This window comes from Leopardus geoffroyi, chromosome C1, assembly GCF_018350155.1.
Source record: "Leopardus geoffroyi isolate Oge1 chromosome C1, O.geoffroyi_Oge1_pat1.0, whole genome shotgun sequence".
Classification (NCBI taxonomy): domain Eukaryota; kingdom Metazoa; phylum Chordata; class Mammalia; order Carnivora; family Felidae; genus Leopardus; species Leopardus geoffroyi.
Window position 1 is genome coordinate 92,115,985 of NC_059328.1, and position 20,095 is coordinate 92,136,079.

The 20,095-nt window shown below is 39.2% G+C and overlaps 1 long non-coding RNA gene across 2 annotated transcripts; it reads right to left on the reverse strand.

Moving 5' to 3' along the window:
- Positions 1-810: 810 nt before the first annotated feature.
- On the reverse strand, positions 811-19,575 carry LOC123600041. Of its 2 annotated transcripts, none has more exons than XR_006713442.1 (5): positions 19,475-19,575; positions 18,354-18,446; positions 17,229-17,521; positions 16,498-16,567; positions 811-1,499 (listed from the first exon to the last, which is right to left on the reverse strand). It is a non-coding gene; the product is annotated as an uncharacterized LOC123600041 (long non-coding RNA). The 2 variants fall into 2 exon arrangements; XR_006713443.1 differs by lacking the exon at positions 811-1,499 and adding an exon at positions 9,582-9,668.
- Positions 19,576-20,095: the final 520 nt, after the last annotated feature.

The window sequence follows — 20,095 nt, forward strand, 5'->3', positions numbered from 1 at the left end:
CTCTAGGTTTTCTACACAAAAGTTCTCCACAATGTTCTCATACTCTGCAGATAAACCGGAGAAAATCCAAGCCTTGAATTTCACTTTTCAAAGGATCTTTCAGGAATGAGCTAAGCAATGGTCATTTTGCAAGAGGATTAAAAACCAAATTGCCATCTCATTCCAGTTACACACTGTGGCAAATGAGAGCAGCTGTTAAATAAATGTTGCCAGTGTACTCAGATCCTACATCAGCCATGCAAGCCCTGCTGTGCTCCATGGCCACAAAACGTGGCTCGAAACTAAGCCAGATCTGTAGCCAATGCATATGATGAATGGGTAGGAGGGTTCCGGCACATCCCTTTGCCCACATTAGATTCCTGCAAGCCCAGGTAAAGGGCCACCTCCTCAGAAAGGCCTTCCCTGATAATGAGGGACAACCCCATCCTCAAACCACCCCCACCAGTATAATTTCTACTTCGTCTGATAGTTATTTTTATTGGTCTTAAGAAGAATCCTTAAGGAAACAGTGTCTAGTTCATCTGGGAATTCCCAAGAGCTCACTAAATACTGATGAATGAACAAATGAATGAGCAGTCTCTGACCTATCACTGTAGACATGCTACCTTTAGTCTTTAGCTACAAAAAGCTTTCATATTACTTACAGCATTCTTGTGCATATTTAACTTTCTGTTGCCTAGACTTTACCTTCTTGAAACAGTTTTCTTTAAAAGTTTTGAGTAGAGTGTAAGAAGCAGTCTAGAAGGGGTAAAGTGTGGGTGTAGACGGGGTAGTGGTGACTGGAGACAGGGGACAAATATAACTCAGGAATGGTGTGATCCATTTGATTTTTAAAACAAATTCATTCCAAAAGTGCTGAAGAAGATAAAGTATCTAGTACAACCATCGTGTTAAATGCTATCTATTTAGTTATCAATAAGCGATTACTATGAGCAAATAAAAATGTGACCTAAAACAAAAATATGTTCAATAAAAGTCTCAGAATTCTTCCTCAATAATCCTAAATCACACTTCACTTACAGAAGGTGTATAGTCTGTTTTTCAGAATGATTTTCTCCATAATGTCTGAACTATACATGATTTATGTGTGAGAGGTAAGTCCTTCCAGCTGTTGAAAATTAGCTTAGTCACCAGTCTAGTGAGACCAGCCATGAAATGCCCTGGTTATTGGCAATTTGTTATCTCTGAGCTCTTCAAATTAAGTCTGGTTGCAGGTCATTCCGAGAAGGGGTCAAATCACTTAGCAGAGCATGAGAAAGAGAGGACGTGTCAGACTACTCTTAATCAAATTCTTTCACTTCTTTCATTCTTTTTCATTCTTGGCCTTGGTTGTCTAAATTAATCTTCTGGGTTATAAATGGTCATTGGCCATTTATGAGAGCAGAAGTCCTTCCTAACGGGTCCAGGATAATGTTATTTTAAACATATACTGGGCTTCAGATTGTGAGCCAGGAACTGAACTTCATGTTCTTACACAGCTTATTTTACTCACAGTAGACCTGCGGAGTAGATATATTACAGGTTAGGAAAAAAAAAGGTTCAGAGAGCTAGAGCAATGTTTATAACAGCATGACTTCAATCCACAAAATCAGAATTTATGAGGGATATCTAGGAATCTGTTAAATCAGAATTTCTGCATTTTTCACTGCTGCTCCAGGATGATGATGATTGCCTTTTATTATGAAAAATTTTGAACCTATACCAAAGTGGAAGGGATAGTCACTACACATCCTGTACCCATCACCAAGATTCAACAGTTATCACCCAAAGGGGTGAGTATCTCTTCAATTTTTTAGACTCTGCCCTGTGATACTCTAATTTCTAGGTCCCTTGGATGAAACATCCAGATGCTTCTCTGAAAATAATAAAATTTGAGAATCAGTGGAGTTGTGTGACTCTCCCGTATTACATGGCTATGGAGCAGCAGAGATCAGAAGCAAATCTGAAATCAGAAGTTTCTTTCCATTCCATTCCATTCCATTCCATTCCATTCTGAAAACAGAAGTTTCTTTTCATTAAACCACAGCGGTATTCATCAAGTACATAAGTGTTTATTGAGTTTCTTTATGTTTATATAGCACCAGACTGAGGACTAGAACATGTATAAAGAAGTGAATAATGTATGATGGAAATGATGAAATAGGAACATGTAGTAATCAAATCATATTGCGAAATGACCTGTGAGCAATGACCAAAATGAATTATACAGATAATAAACACATTATTGGAAATGGGAGAACAAAGAAACATGAAACCATTTAAAGAGTCTTTACACAAGAGGTAAGATTTGACCTGGGCCTGTAGCAAGGAAGGGCTCTCCAAGTGAAGAATCACATGAGCAAAAAAGAAATTCAGAACAAACAAAGCTTTTTTTGGAGGAACAGGGAATGAGAAGCAGGCTGGCTGGTCCAGAGGGATGGTATCAGGAAGCCACATTGGATTGTTAGCAGGGCCAGATCATGGAGGTTCTCAAAGGCAGGATAGAATAGGGATACCAGGAAGCCACCAGGAATTTTTGAAGAGGAGAGAAATGTGATTCAAAGCAGGAACTTGGGATGGAAACTCTTGACCTCGGTATGCCTGAAAATGACAGTTTTAGGAGGCCGGGTGTCCAGATAAGCAGAAGACAAAAAAGACCCAGACTGAGAAACAACTATGGAGCATTTTATAGAATCAACTGGACTTGGTGGAGACAACAGGCAGGAATAAGTTAAAAATGCTCTGAGGCTTTGTAACTGGGGAGTTAGAAGAACTGAGGAATACCAAAATGAGTTTTCCTGGAGACAGCGGAAGATTTTAAATTTGCATTGGAGGAGAATTAGGGTAGGAAGCAGGGGCCGAGAGCATAGGGAACAGTGGAGAAAGCAGTAGATACAGGATCAAGGGAAAGACTCTTTGGAAACTAATAACAGAAATTACGAGGTTGGACAGCCCAGTGGAGCTGCCACTCTGTATTACCTGAATCCAGGGCGGTGCCCACCAGAAGACCGGTTGGACGTTAGTCCCTGTGAAGATGCCCTTTATAACACTGCCCCCGAGTGAGGGGTAGAACCCCTGCTACAGCACTTCGAAGTGCTTTCCAGTTAGTCAGTTAGGGCCAATCCTGATTCAATATCTGATTTACAGAGCATAAAAATGTCTTATTAAATTTGGAGGGTAGGGGTGCCTGGGTGGCTCAGTGGGTTGAGCATCCCACTTCAGCTCAGGTCATGATCTCACGTTTGTGGGTTCGAGCCCCACGTGGGGCTCTGTGCTGACAACTCAGAGCCTGGAGCCTACTTTGGGTTCTGTGTCTGCCGCTCTCTCTGCCCCTCCCCTGCTTGCACTCAGTCTCTCTCTCTCTCTCTCAAAAATAAAATAAAACGTAAAAGGTTTTTTTTTTTTTTTCAATTTGGACTGTAGAGGGAAAAAACACTAGTGAAAAATTATTGAAGCAACTTAACAGCAGACTATACATGCTTCATAAAATATTCATTGAGGCCCATTCCATATGTCTTCTACAGGTGTGGTTTTATGGAACTGTAATCCCTCCTTCCCTAGGGATTATGAAATCTACAATGGGAGTATCTAGAGGCTGGTCTCAATTCCACTTTAGGGATTTACTTTCCTTATCTGAGTCTGTTTGTTCCCCTTCTAAGGTTCCAAATTGGTCTTTGATAATTAACTCATTTATTAAACAAATATTTATTGATCATCCATTTTTTTCTAATGCTAGAGATTCAGCGACAAATAAGACAGACAAAAATCTTTACCTTGATGGACTTTGCTCAATGACTAATGACTTATAAAAGTGTGCATCCAAAATGAAGTATGCTATTCTTTTTTTTTTTTTTTTTTCAACGTTTATTTATTTTTGGGACAGAGAGAGACAGAGCATGAATGGGGGAGGGGCAGAGAGAGAGAGGGAGACACAGAATCGGAAACAGGCTCCAGGCTCTGAGCCATCAGCCCAGAGCCCGACGCGGGGCTCGAACTCACGGACCGCGAGATCGTGACCTGGCTGAAGTCGGACGCTTTACCGACTGCGCCACCCAGGCGCCCCGAAGTATGCTATTCTTAACTGTACAAATTGTATTTGCTATTCTCACTATTGCGTTTTTGGCCATGTGCACATTTAAACTCTGTGTCCCCTCTCAAAGCCCTACTTCCCCTCTACCTGCTAGAAATAACATTAGATCTAATGATTTCTAAAGCATCTACATGTAGTTACACTGCTACAGGGTCAGTAGAATCGCATCCCCAGTCCCCTGAGCATCCTCTCTTCTGTTAATACCAATGATACCAACAACCCCTGACCCCTCATTGTTACCACACCTTGGTGCTTCTCTCCCTCCTCCTTCCCCCGATTAACCCCCTACCCTTCACCCTCCCACCCCTATGGTCCCATGACGCCTATGGTTGTCTCATGCTGTCACCTACTAGAACAAATAGTCTCTGAGACCTCAGTGGAGCACTACTAGGGAGAGTAACACCCACCAGCAAACCCTTCTCATATTCTGAGCCCATAGGAGAGAATTTAAAATCAAAGTTTCTGGCTACAAACAACACAGAGTTTATTTGTTTATTTCTTCTAATATATAGGTTGCAGGGACTCAGAGAACTCATCTCTACTTTAGCAGGGCTCTCTGGCATCATCCCCACTTTCCCACCCATGTATTAAAATCTATAGTAAACCAATCCATAGGCTTTTTTTTAAGGTTTATTTATTTTGGGGAGACAGAGACAGAGAGTGAGAGAGAGAGAGAGAGAGAGAGAGCAAGAGGGGGAGGGGCAGAGAGTGAGGGGGACAGAGAATCCAAAGTGGGCTCTTTACTGACAGCACAGAGCCCCATATGGGGCTCGAACTCACAAACCCGGAGATCATGACCTGGGCCAAAGTTGGATGCTCAACCAACTGAGCCACCCAGGTCCCCATAGGCTCTTTTTAAAAAAAACCAAAGAAGTATTGTCACTTTTAATCAATTGGATTCTGTTTAGCCAGGAAAATAACTATTGCCAGGAAAAAAGCACAGTACTTAGGATGTCTACCCACCCTGCTAATCCTTTAAAAAAAGAATGTTTCATTTTAGTAAGGATGCATTTTTGAATCTTATAATTTTAGGAACAAGCATTTATATTTTTTCCTATTTTTCCTAATCATGAAATTTTTTGCCACTCACTTAGGGACGATTCCCTGCTTAAGCTATCTAGATATATTTTCCTTTCTTCTGACCAACACTGATTAAAAAATCATAGAGTGTTTCTAATTAATAAATGATGAATAAAAATCCTAAAAAATATTACTGAAAAAAAAAACATTATTTTATGCTGAAAAAACAATAGGGCTAAAATCCAAGTCCAATCATTCTCAAATGAATGGTTTCAAAAGGAACAATATTTCCTTTCAAGAAGCACCCATGAGAAGTAAGTGGTTTGCTTCAAAGGCTCCCAAGGGAAAAGGATTGCCCACAGATCTTAGGTTTAATATGGGAAATAAATGTTGTTTTAGACTTCAAGTTTTGTTCTTTTTTTAATTTTTGAGGAAGTTCAGAAGCTTAAATTTTTTATTAAAAATGTATATGGTGGGGCGCCTGGGTGGCGCAGTCGGTTAAGCGTCCGACTTCAGCCGGGTCACGATCTCACGGTCCGTGAGTTCGAGCCCCGCGTCGGGCTCTGGGCTGATGGCTCAGAGCCTGGAGCCTGTTTCCGATTCTGTGTCTCCCTCTCTCTCTGCCCCTCCCCCGTTCATGCTCTGTCTCTCTCTGTCCCAAAAATAAATAAACATTGAAAAAAAAAATGTATATGGCAATTGTTACTATCTTATCTCATCTGTTGTTTTCTTTTTCTCTTATCTTTCATAAATTTTGTATGATGAGGAAGCAAATTCTCTGCTATTAACAATTCCTTTTAACAAGAAAGGGATATTATCAAATATAAGAGGAGGAAAGCAAATGATAGATTTAATTCTAGTGTGGACAGGAGAGATCTTGTGGTCAAGAAAAGTAACCGTTTAAAACATAAAATCAGTTTTGCTGTTCTTGTGGCTTTACACCAGTTAGGCTCCCATCAATAACATGTTTTACATTAGAACTTATAAAGTTCACAGCCCAAGATAAAAAGGTTTTTTTCCCATAAAGAAAAACCAGTGCCCAAGTTCCCACCAACACATGCCAAAAGGATACTTTCATGTCAACATGGAATACTTTATCTTGATTTATTTCAGACAAAGAACTTGTAACTTCAATTAAATAAGGAATAAATATTCAATTATGAAGTGTTTTAAACCCTGAGGCTTCCATGAAGAAGAAAAGTAATAAATTAATCTTGTAGAACCAAGATTACACATTACTGTCCTCTGACTCTACCTAATTATCTCAGAAGATAAAATGTATTTGAAATTCAACAGAGGATTATACAGAATTATCAGGAAATATAGAAAATCATTCATTAACATCCTCTTCAAGTAAAAGTGAATTTTGGAGAGTCTCTAAGTGAATAATTGTCTCATCAATGCTTAGTGAAATTTCATGCAAAACATCTAAAGTTCCTAGTCTCCAAAATGAAAAGAAAAACATTCTCCCTTAAAAATAAACTAGTTTCAGTCAATACTCGTCCAAATCTGCTTACTTTTGAGAACAAACTATAACACAGTTGACATTTCTTTTCTACATTCAAAGAAACTATGAAGTGCAAAGTCATTATTAACAATCTATTCCTTCCTCTCCCATCAAAAAATGACCTGGTTAAAAAAAAAAAAATACACACACACACGTGCACACACATACATACATATATGGTAAGTTTTCCCTAAAATGGCTCCTCTTATCAATTTCCCACTTCAGTCAAACTGCTGGTCATGACTGTCGCAAGTACGGTCCTAAATGCCTCATGGGCTTCACACACAGCCCATCCACACGCATCCACTTGCAGCCATATTGTAAGTTCTAGAGAGCATCTGCTAAGCTATAGAAGCTCAGTGTCTGGGTAACACACTGAACCACTGGCAGAAAACCAGGGTCCTACCCTTAATTCCCCACATCTGCCCTTGTGCCCTAGGGCAATCTCTTGGGCTTTGGTTTTTCTTGACAAACTGGTTAAGTCAGTTGGACTAGATTTTTTTCTAAAGTCTCTTCCAACTCAAAATTCTGATTCTGAAGGCACCCACACTCTTTCCCAGTCCATCAGATTCAAAACCATGAAAGATTTGACTGCATTGTGTTCATCTTAATTATCATCAAGCATTTTTGGATTGTTGGTTTTGTTTTTTCGTCTTACCTGGACCTTATCCTTTCAGGTGTGATCTGTAACCTTATTAATTCATTCTCCCACGGGATCAACTTCTCATCATGTTTCCTAGCCCTGAATCTCCAGGAGTTCCTTATAACCTATCCTATTTGAGACTCTTCATAAAAGAGTATAATGTCACACATTTTGAGAAATAATTTGTCTCCAAATTGTCAATCCAATCTTATTTTTCACTTCTCCAATGCAATAGAGATCATCAGCTCCTGTCACCCCCATGAAACTACTCCATTCCCACTTCCACCCCCAGCTTGTCAAATAAATCTCTACACATTTGCCAAATTATTTATTCAAGTACTCAAGACCTAGTGTCTTTAGTGTGAGGTCAAATAACCCAGTGGTTACAAGTGCCTTTGCTGAAGTCAGATGGTGAAGGTTCAACTCCCATGTCTGTCACTTGCTAGTTCTGTATCTTTGGATACATTATATAACCTCTCTGTACTTCAGTCTGTGGAGTGGGGATAAAATAGTATACACTGGATTGAGTTGCTGTGAGGTTACTAAATTAGTATGTATAAAATACCTAGACCAGTGCCTGGCACACGGGAGGTACTCTAAAAGTGTCAGCAATCACTACTACACCAGCTCTTTGCAACGTACTTGGTCAGTAACATATACTTAGGCACATATATTTAAAGTTCATTTATTTTGAGAGAGAGCAGGTGCAGAGAGAGAGAGAGAGAGAGAGAGAGAATCCCAAGCAGGCTCCTCACTGCAGCACAGAGTCTGACACAGGGCTCAAATTCTCGAACCATGAGATCATGACCTGAGCTGAAACCAACAGTCAGACACTTAGCCTTTGACTGAGCCCACCCAGGCACCCCTAGCAACATATATTTAAACTGTCCTCTGCTGCTCACTTCTCTTTCTCTTGACTAATTACAGAGAAGCGGAGAGCAAGAGTGATGTCATTCTTATTTCCACTCTCTTCATGGGCATTGAGGACTGTTCAAACTCCCAGTATCCACACCCAGAGAGAGACGTATGAAACTACGGGAGGAAAGCCATGACGATTAAGGGGTTGAAAATGGAGGTTGTGAGGAAACACTAGTTAGGAAAAACTAGTTAAAAGAACAAGGACTAGTCATCCCCCCAAAAGGAAAGTTAAAGGTTATTTAAATAAAGATCTTTAGAATACAAGAGCCTTTGAAACCCCACTGGGAATAGTTTGCTGTTCATTTTCAACTACCGAATCTTTCCTCCTTTGTTTCCCTTCCCATGACTGCTTTTGTGCTGTTTCTCATTCTGTTCCTCTCCCCTGGCTTTACCTCCACCAAGTGTCAGATACTCACATGCACTATGTTCACTCCTAGTCTGAAAGGTGGATTTTATTAAGCTTTTCAGTAGAGCTTTTGACAACTAAATAAACTGCCCATAGTCACACAATTGAGCCAATAAGTAGCAGAACCAGAATTCAAACCGATGTCTGCCTGATGCCAAAACCCAAGAGCAGCCCATGACACATGCCATCACCCCAATTTGTTCTGCTGCCTTTTGTTTCCAGTTTTCCTAACTCCTCCAGCCTTGCATAGTAATAGGAACATAAAATATATTCACTAAGAGCTTGTTACTTCAAAAGAAAATAATGAGAGTTTGAAATACTGCAGTATTCAAGAAGGTAAAGTTGAGAAATCTTTTTTTGAATCGTCAACATTAATAAATCAACTAATTAACTAGTTAATTGGCTCTCCCATGTGTCAGGCAGATTAAGGAAGGGTCTCTCTAATAGGGGAGCATCTGGCTTGACAATTTTTTAAGTATTGTTTGGAACCAAAGCTTTTATGTTCATAAAAAATCCAAGTTGTACAACATTCTTTAGCCAATAAAATGCAATGGCTGAAGAGGTCACCAATTTATAAAATCACATGAGCTCTATTAGGAGTTGATAGAGATAATTAGTAAAAAAATGTCTTTTAATCTAAGTATTTTAATTGTCTTAACAAGAACAACAGAAAGCTGATGAATAATCTGTTTATGATAACCACTCATGCAAAGGCTAGTAGGTCTGTGAACTATAGTGCTGTCTCAGTAAATCAAATATTTATAACCTTTGTTCAAGTTTCAGGAAAATCTGTGTAGCAGTTACAAAAACACATGCCAATCTGAGTAGGTCCCACCATTTTGTTTAATGACCACAAAATAAATAAAATGCAATGGAAACCTTGATGCTCTTTTATCATATGTGAAATTCTGAGTCCACTAACTTCTTTGTATTTAAAAGAAGCCAGAAAACATCTCAACACAGGAGGTCCAGATAAAGTGAAAAGCTTCCTTTATTGCATCAATGTGTGTTGACTTGATCCTTTGACCCTCTGTAAAATTGAAATTAAATTAAACATACACTGTATAAACTCAGCAGAAACCTCCCAGGCCCTACAGATCTGACCCTGTAAAAAAGAAAAAATTTCCTTGAGTGAAACATAGAACAAAATATAACCATTTTATTGTTATATAATCAACAGGGGAAAGAAATCCAACAATGTCTTTTACTACCTTGGCTTTCAAGCACTTTCTTCCTGTACTGTTATTTTAATTTTATTTTACAAAAGTAATACATGATCAGTGCAGATTTCAAAAGATACAAAATATAAAATAACCAAGAATTCCATCCAAAGACCTTCTATTCCATTTAGGTATGTACTCTTTCCTTTTTGTGTGTGTGGTAAATATTTTTTTAATGTTTATTTATTTTTGAGAGAGAGAGAAAGACAGCAGGGGAGGCGCATAAAGAGAAGGGGAAACACAGAATCCGAAGCAGGCCCCAGGCTCCAAGCTGTCAGCACAGAGCCTGATGCAGGGCTCAAACTCATGAGCTGCGAAATCATGACCTGATCCAAAGTTGGACATTTAACCGACTGAACCACCCAGGGGCCACATTTTTTTTAAAAATAAAAGTGCCACTTTGTTCTATACCCTATTGTATAACTTATTTTTTTCATTTAGCACTCTATTAAAGTTTTCTCAGATTTATATAACCTATAAATAATTTATATAATTATTCATTTCATAAACTCTCTTGATTCATTTAATAGGATATATACCAGTAGTTGCATTTTGTATTTTTAATGTATCTTATATGTGAAGGTCTCAATAAGTTGTTTAGAAACACAATTAGCTTAGCAGCATCAAGATTCTCTGGTTATTTATAAATACTCCATCTGGCTTTTAAATCTGGGGGTATCCTCCTTTAAGCAAACCCACATATCATGAGATGGGAAAAAACTGTTATAGTCTGAACATCTAGAAGGAAAATATATTTTAAGTACAGCAGGCCAGCCTGGGGCAAAAGTACAAATAGAAGTCACACATCATATATCTAAATATTTAAAAGTTATAAATCAGACTAACAAGCAGTTGAATAAAATATACTCTACACGTCTACCTTGATAAATGCACTTTGTTGATGATCTGGGAGTCCAGGTTAGAATTAAGAACTCTCAGACAATTTGGAGTTTCTCAACAAAATGTGAAGGCCCAGGAGATCTGGCCTGGCCCCTGTTCATGACCCATAGCCTATGGCCCACTTCTCACACCCCTGGCTCTGTGCCATTCCACAGAGGCCTTACTCACATGGATATCTCAGTTCTGTCCACAAGTCTGCCCACACAGCTGACCCCTGACCATCCACCAGTCCTGGGAATGAGCATATCAGCAGCACACCAGCCCTCGAGAAGACAAAAGACGTGAGCCAAAGAGCCGGTGCAGGCCTTTGGAAGCAAGCCAGAGGGAGTTCTGGCAGGGTAGTTGGGGATCCTAGGTACCTGAAGCACAGTGTAAAAGAAGGGGATGCAGATTCCCCAGTGACACATCCCCCGGCTCTATGACTTCCTGCCCTTCATGTGGAATGCAGCCACAGAAGGGCCAGGATGGGCCTGTTAAGCACAGGGCCTAAGGCAAGTGCCTCTTCTGGGCAGTACTGAGGCAAGCCCCACTTTTTTTTGAGAAGATTTCTTGATAAGTCCATTTGAAGTAGAAGCCAACACCCTAAAGGACAAAGTTTGGGGAGAAAAGAACTAACAGAGGGAGAATGATTAGAAGTCTTAGGGCAGAGCCAATGGGATTAGGTGATATATCACAAAACCTTCTGTTACTCACAAAACACTTGCTGGAAATGGGAATTTTTTGCACCCAAATGGAAACCCATGGAAGAGTTTGACCCTAGTTGACTTAGGGATATATTAGATTGACTTAGAATAGGTCAAGAGGAAATAAGCTCTCTGGAACTTTCAAGCATCCTAAGGAAATCTCGGACCTCAAAGACCATGAAACAGTGGGCTGCAGGAGGGAGAATGTTGAACTGGTATTATCTGACTTAATGAGGGACATAGACATGCCACCTATACAAAAATCTGCCTTTGAATAAAGAAAGTATGAATGCTTTTTTACTTTGTGACTATTGTGTGATTATTTTAAAATGGGATGGTTTAGTGCTTTTAAAGTGATTACATTTTAAAGTGAGGATGCCATGTAAGTTACATGCAGAAATGTCAGAATCAGAGATAAAGAGGACTCTGAATTCCTTTGTGCTACATTAAATCCAAACCTCGCTCTTCCTCTTCTCCCTTTAGGGTACTAAAACTTTTGCCAGCTGAAGCTAAGGTTTTCCAAAAAACTTCAAGAAGCAGTTTCCAAGATTTAAATCGAAGATAAAAAACCATCTGCATTCTCACGAAACCGGCTATCTCTAACAAGTTTTTAGGGATGCTCTTTCCTTTCCTAGAGCAGAGTCGTAAACCACAGAGTGAAGGGTTAGCTCCAGCAGCGAAGTGGGAAGCACAATATGTTGTTCACTTTCTTTAATAGTACCTTTTGATTGTGGCCATCACGGACATGAGTTTTATAGCACCAACGGCTGGGGCTTGTTTCCATTCGTTTCTCAGCCTCCAAACACAGCTCCTGCAAAAGAGCTCTTAATAAATACTACTTATTACCAAAGGGGAAAAAAAATACAGGACACATCAAGCTCCTGAGTCAAGACATCTCATTTTCAAATACTGTTGTCACTAGCTTTGGGTTCTGACAATCACTTTGGACCATTCATAACTTCTAATAATCTATGTTGACTGTATTTTGCCTAAATGCTTTCCCACTGTGAGCATTCGGAGTTACTGAACATGTGCCATGTGCCCAGGCTCATTGTCTAGTGGAGGAGACAACCCAAAAGCATGATTATGAACAAAGGAGTGTCAGGGTAGAGGTAGATTCAGATTGGTACAGAGGCACAGAAGAAGGGAGCAAGCAGCTGCTGGGGCAGAGGTGGGTGATGCGGTTGGGGGTGGAGTGATGGGTGAAGAGGTGGGAAGAGAAGAAGGTGTGCACTTAATGGGAAAGCAGATGGATGGGCATTAAAGGAATAAAACAGTGGGGTGCCTGGGTGGCTCAGTTGGTTGAGTGTCCAACTCTTGATTTTAGTTCAGGTCATGATCCCAGAGTCCTGGGATTGAGTTCTTAAGATTCTCTCTCTCTCTCTCTCTCTCTCTCTCTCAAATAAATAAAAATAAAAATAAAAATAAAAATAAAAAAGAATAAAACAGCATATACAAAAACCCAGAGGCCTAAGGATGTACAAGAAGGTCACAGACCAGTAAGTTTTGTGGAGGGACAGAAATACTGTGTGTATGAAGTGAGCAGGAAGGATTGTGTGAAGCTAGTGGTTAGAAATGAGGGCAGAAGACAGGGCCAGACTGTAAAAAGGTCTGCAGAGGAATCTGAAGACTCACAAGAAGGTTGTTCTCAAAGCCCATGCCTGACAGGTAAAACCACCTTAGAATGAGATTCTTTTGACATCTTGCTAATGAGACTTCTTAATAGAATTCAAGATTTATGCTTAATTTCATTTTCTAATGAATTGTGTTAGAACTAGTTTCCACAGCCCTTTCAGAGGAGCCAGCAAACTGCAGACTGTAAGACCTCACTACGCCTGGCTTCTTAGAGGAAGAAAGCTGAACAAACCAACTGTTAAAAAGACCTTTGTTAACTAACTCGGGAACATAGGGGAATTGATAACAGAGCTGGAGAGGCCCACAGCCAAGATCCTGGGAGAGACTCCAGGAAAGGCAGTCCTCTAATAGGTTGGATTTTTTTTGTGTTTTTTTTTTGTTTTTTTTTTTTGTTTTTGCATAAGGCCATACTTGCCCAAGGCAAAATTACTAATGCGAACAGTGAGCATGTGCGTGGGCACTCATGATAGATGGAGAAATTCAACATCAAGCATGTCTGTCTAAGCATCTTCAAGCTGTCTAAACTAACAGGATACAAAAAACTTATGCAGGCAGCCCTGGAGCACACAGGTTCTGACATGTCCCTATTCAGTTATGCTCATAAATGCCACCAGCAATCTTGAAATGGTCAAATATTAAATTTTGAGTTAAAGCCATAATTCACTAGCAAGTTTTATTCTTAGAGCAATTTGTTTATTTTTACTACCAAAAAGTTGAACCCTAGGTTATGAAGAAACTAAAGCTAGGGAAAGTTTTTACAGTAACGTTTAGAAATGCTTTGGAAAGAGATCAAGGTATCTCCACTTGCCTTTGGTGGACATTTGTGCCTGGGCGGCATTTACCTCCCTTTCATCTAAAGACTCCTTTAGTGCATGTCCTATATCCCATAGCACATGGTCTTGGTGGATGGTCAACAAAGGTGTCCTACCAAGGGTATGTGACAGACCAGTCTCCTTTCTGAAAACGAAGTATCTAGTAGAATAATAGAAAATAGCACTGGTTGGAGTTTTCTCCTTCCCTCTCCCCTCCTACTCCCTCTCCCTTTCTCTCCAGACAGTCCCTCTCTAGAGTATTCATGGTGTTACATTAGCCAGGTTTAGGTTCTTTGCTTGCAACCAAACAATCCTAAATCATACATTGTAGTCCATGCATCTCTGTAATCTTGTGATTCTAGTTTAATGGTCAGAAAGGCAACCACAAGGGAAAGACTGTCAAGTCTTTGGGACAAAGACACCAAGTTTATAGCTTTTTGCAAAGTTCATTAGAATTTCCGAGTTGCTTCAAAATGGTTTGAGAGGAGAAGGAGGCAGATGGTAAGGACTGGGTGTGGAATGGAAAGTTCTGCAAACATGTGCTAACAGAGGTTCTCTCGGGTGCTAATCCAGGTTTTGAGAAGCATTATGGGCAAACCACAGCAGGCATGTGGGGTGGGCAATACCATGGACCAGCTGAGTCACCACTGAGACCAAGGTAAGGGCAGCAGCAATAAGGTGGAGTCCATTCACCAAAGTGGCATTCTGGAATTATTCAGGACAATATCAGATGGATGAGGCAGAGTACCCTGGAGCAGCCACCCACAGCAACCAGAGGACGCACAGCAGTATTTGCTGCAGCAAGAAGCAGCCGCTGAGGGCTACTGGAACCTTCCTGTCATTTCTGACATGGTATCCCCGCTGGCAATTTCCCCAGAGAATGGCAGAGTTCTAAGGGAAATTCAGGTGCCTTGGGTGGGTCAGGGGGGCTCTTCTGCATCACTGCTGTTGCCCTCCAGTGGCTAGGAGGGATTCCAACCTCAGGACTTTTCTGGCTCCTCCACAACCCACACGTTCAGACTTACAAACAGCAAGATTTCCTCGCACCTCACATTCTAGATTTTTTCTCTATAAAGGGAAGTAATACAGCACAGTGGACCTGGAGTTTAAAACCTGCCTTTCCTGCCACCACTATAAAGTCCAAAGGACTTTATAGTAGGTATATTAGTAGGTATCTCCTAGGGTTGTTGTGAAGGTAAATGAGATGATGCATATCCAGGAGTTAGCACAGAGTCCCACACACAGTAAATGCTCAACGATGTTAGAGAACGTGCCCACAAAGATGCTCACTGATGTGACTCAGAGCAACTCCAGCCCCTTCATTGTTACTTTCAAAGCCCTATAACATTCTGCACGAGAGAAAAACCTGCTGCTGTACCCTGAATGCCCTGCGACAGTCAAGTGGCCCTAGAAGACATCTACTGCAGGTGGAGAGGTCAGGAGGGGATTTGGCTGCCGCTTCAAGAAGGGGGAAGGGGAGTGAGCATCTGGCAGCAAAGTCCCTTGAGGCCAAGTGGCAGCTGATTCACACAAATGGTATTTGGATCTAGGCGAGGGGAATAAGAGAGGAGCCTTCCCCTGCCTCCCGGAAACTGACTCCTCTCCCATCATCTCAGCTGCCATCTTTCATCACTCGGGCCTCCCCCAGATGTGGCAGCCAGCTTGCTCACACAGAATCCCCTCCCACACCAGCAGCATGTTGAGACTTTGCTGCCTGCCCAGCACTCGTAGGGGCTGGGCTCTGGTCCCTTGTATGAGAGGCGGAGAGCTACAGCAGAAAAAAGTGGGGATGAGGGAAAGGACTAAAAATCGTGGGTTTTTTTTTAATGCATCTGGAGAAAAAATATACCTCACATGTAGGTAGTTTGGGTATTGTGGCAAGAAAAAATGCCCATGTTTAGCAGAGACTAGGACCCATGTTCACAGAGAAAAATCAAAGGTTGGGACAGCTAACTGCAGAAAGGCAAAATTCTCCCACTTAAACAAGTGCTCCCAGTGAGTCATGGTTGGGGCAGCGTTGGCTCCAGCATCAGTGAGACAGTGATGTTTAGCTGCACACAGTGGGAATTAATTGGTTTCATTCAAAGTCACAGTGTAGCCACAGGGGAAAAAATTAATCTTCATTTAAGTATTACCACTACATTTTTCAAAATGCAGAAACTTTTTTTTTCCTCTGTTCACATGCAGTTGTTTTCACATGAGCGAAATCCCACTTGGAAATTGTTCTGCCATCACACAACCCTTCTGAAAGTGGTCCATGGTAAATTAGTGTTGCTGAATTCCCACCTCATTCTAAAATGTTTTCTGGAAGAACTTCAGCACTCGTTTCCAGTGGCTTCATACAGGGACTCCAATACCAATGTTCACTTTTGGTGCATGGATGGGAAAATAAATGCTATTATTTACTAGGAGTCCCAGACCCCGTGCCTAGCATTAGAGGCTTTGCCTAATTTTGCAGATTACAAACATTAATCTCAGAGAGGTGACATCACAGATCTGGGATTCAAACCCGCCCTAGTTCTATGCAACTGTTATGTGACCTTGATAGAAGGTCATGTTCCACAGCTCCAGTCTTTATATTACAGTCTCGATGGCCAGAGTATCCAGCACATATTAGATTCTCAATAAATATTTATTCTTGGTCATCGGTTTTACTTCTTTAGGTAGGATGCACCTGAACTTACCTCCTCCTGGGTATTTTATCTTAGGCTAACTGAAGTAAAGCACTCAGCATCTGTAGTTCTCTCCAGAATTCTAAGAGTAAGATTAGAGTATAAAATGAGAATTATATAAAAAACACCAAATGAATCCTGTTTATTGGTTACTGAGAGAAGTAACAAAACTTGTGAATTCACATTGCTACTTTGTTGTCCTAGGTTTCTTCATAGCTTTTCAGTAGTCTCAAACGTGGGAAGGGAAATGGGTGAAGGATGAGGAGAACCCAATGGAGAACTATTGGGTCTAGATGGTGGCTGGCTGCAAGCATTGGGATGCAGGTGCCAGCCATCCAGGTATCCAGTCATTTAGTTGCATGTTCTCCTTCCAGATGCCAGCACAGGCATTAGAGTCTCTTCCCGCCTCATCCCTGCCCATATCTCATGGCAATCCTAATCCTGTGAGGATGAAAATATTGTTACCCCTTTTTACAGATGAAATAACTGGCTTAAAGGACTCAAATAAGTTTGTCCAAGATCTCAGAGCCACTGAGTGGCAGAGCTGGGTTACAACCAATTCCCTCTGAGCTCTTAGACTATTAGCTAATACCCTGTTCCAAATAAAACCTTATCAAAATTACACCTCAGGAACCTTCCTGGCTGAGATGGGTAATGACCTACAGAGACTGCATTTCTGATCCAAATCAAACTTAGGCTGAAGGAGACAAAGCAAGGGCCAAAAACAATGATTCATTGCCTACCTTGTGAAAGATGATAGTAATTCTAGGTCAAAGTCTAATGAACGGATGTCTGCATAGCAATTAGCACTGCCAGGCACCCTGGCTGGCAGTCTTGGCAGAACGGCCATGGATTGTCATAGAAACCGGACTTCTCTCTGTCCCAAAGAGGAATCCACTTAGCTGGTCCAGGACAGAGCAGGCTGCTGCTGAGGGCTACACTTCTCTCCCAAGCTGGAATTCTGCTCCTTTAATATCTCCCCAGAGAGAAGCAACTCAAGAAGTTGGGGGAGGGGGATCACAGCAAGACAGGATAGCTGTATATGAATATATTAGTAAAAATATACTAGTAAAATGTATAAAAAATATATATTTATATAAATATTTGTAATATATATTTTATGTATTATATGTTACAATATATAAATATATTACTTTATAATATATAAATTATTATATATTTATTAGTATATAAACTAATATAATATATATTAAATTATTACATTAGTATATAAATATTAGCATATAAACTATATTAGTATATTAGTATAATAATATTAGTATAAAAATAATGGATCATATATCATATATATTTATGTAAAATATAAATTATATGATTATATAAATATATAAATAAAATATAAAATATATATTATATATAAAATAGTATTATTATATATAAAGTATAATAAAATATATTACATATAAAACATAATTTATATATTATTATATTACATATTATTACATATTATTATATTACATATGTTTATTATTATAAAACATATGAATTATATATATTATATAAAATATATAAATTATATATAATATAAAATATCTATAAATATATATTATATATATAAACACATATATAAATTATATATAAAATATACATTATATATAAAATATGTAATATAAATATGTATCATAAAATAAAATTATATATTATATATAAAATAAATATATTATATATATAATACATTATATATTATATATAAAACACATATAATTATACATAGTTATTTTTATTTCTTTATTTTATTATTAATTTATTTATATATTTATAATAAAATATATAATACATTATATGTAATATATAAAATTATTATATATAAAATATAACCAATTGCTTTGAAACTTCAGACAACTCACACATGTCTTCAAGAGCAGCTTCTCAAAAACTACCAACTTTGTTCATGATCTCCCCTTCTGCAAGATTCCTCATTTGTAGTCAAGATGACAACACTAATGGAACCAAAGAAGATATCCCATTAACATTTTGTCTTATCTATAAAATGTCTGAGTCTTCCTAATCCCTTAAAAAATTTTCAAGCAATTTAATCTAGCATTCTAGTTGAGCCATCAGTTATATACAAAATCAACATTATATCTTTTACCATTATTTACAGTGTGTGACATTCCATTATAAATCTACCTTCTATTTTACGGGGAAGACAGGGAGTGAAGGATTTAGGGAAGGAAACTACAATTTATAGAATGCCTAGCATGAATTGAGCATTTTATTTAATCTGCATGACACCTCTATGAGATACTTACTATCTCCATTTTACAGGAAAGAAAATGAGATTCAAAAAAGTTAAATAACTAGTCCTACATCTCACACACAGTGTAGAGCTGAGATGCAAAGTCAGGGCTGTGGACTCCAAAACCTCTGCTCTTTCTACCAAATTTCACATATATTTATTCTACTTTGCATGCATCTGTATCTGGGATTACTCTTCAATAAACAAATTACAGAAAAATTCCAAGATTTAAGCTAGTCAGAATTCAATTAATTAGAATTTTGAATTAAATGATTCTTCCTCTCCCATCCCCCCAATTCTCTGCTACCAGTGTGTGGGAACAATAATTAAATAGTGACCAAACAACCATGATTGTTTTTAATCCTTAAGGTATTCCATAGAGTAAGATAAAATTTAGCTCATCATCCTAAACCAATTCCATTACACTGTTGGGCAGGAATTGTTGATATGAGCCCAAGGCATTATGAGATTCTAAATTATTGAAGTAAGATTCAGTAAAGTTCAGAATATACAACTTAGGCAGGGAACGGACTGATGAATTTACCAAAGATTTTTGGTAGCAAGCTGAATGAAAGGTAATTCAGGGGCGGCAGCGGGGGCTATCGAAAAACCTTTATTTCATAGTTCCTTGAATGTGTCAGTTAGTCTATGTAATTAAATGCATTTTAAAAAGAACCCCTTATTTCCTTCCAAAGGCCCAGATTTTATTATGTGGATGAGCACAAGTACCGTGAGCAATGAAGCAAAATGCCTGGGTTTGAATCTCAGCTCCATCACGACTCAGCCTCCAGACCACTGGCAATGCCTTAACTCTTCACATATCAGATTCCCTGCCAGTGAAATAATGGTAAGAATAAATTAGAGTAAGATAATCTCTAAGTCCCCATCTAAGGGTATGTATTAATTTCATAAGTATAAGTAATCTTACAGATACAATGTTCCAGTGTTTGGCGATACCATCTTGACATTATCACTACCATCAATATCACATATTTATATTTTAAAGCACTTGTCATTTTAGACATAGTCAATACAAAGAAATGACTCAGCCCTGTCCAAGGAGATCACAAGGGGAAACATGACATACATACAACTGCGGAAGGTAGCCCAAGGAAAGCACCAATGATTAGTGTGCCCAGGAAGCACTATAGGATTTCCCAAGAATTATTTAAAATTTTTCATTGTTTCAGTAGTTATGTTGAGACAAAGATGATGATCTATGGAGCACCCCTTAGCCTCCACATTGGATGTGAGACTATACTTGATATTTCGTCTGCATCTCCACCTCATTGTGAAAAGCACACATATCCAGACTAGTAACTACACACAATGAGAAGCAAATAGCTATAT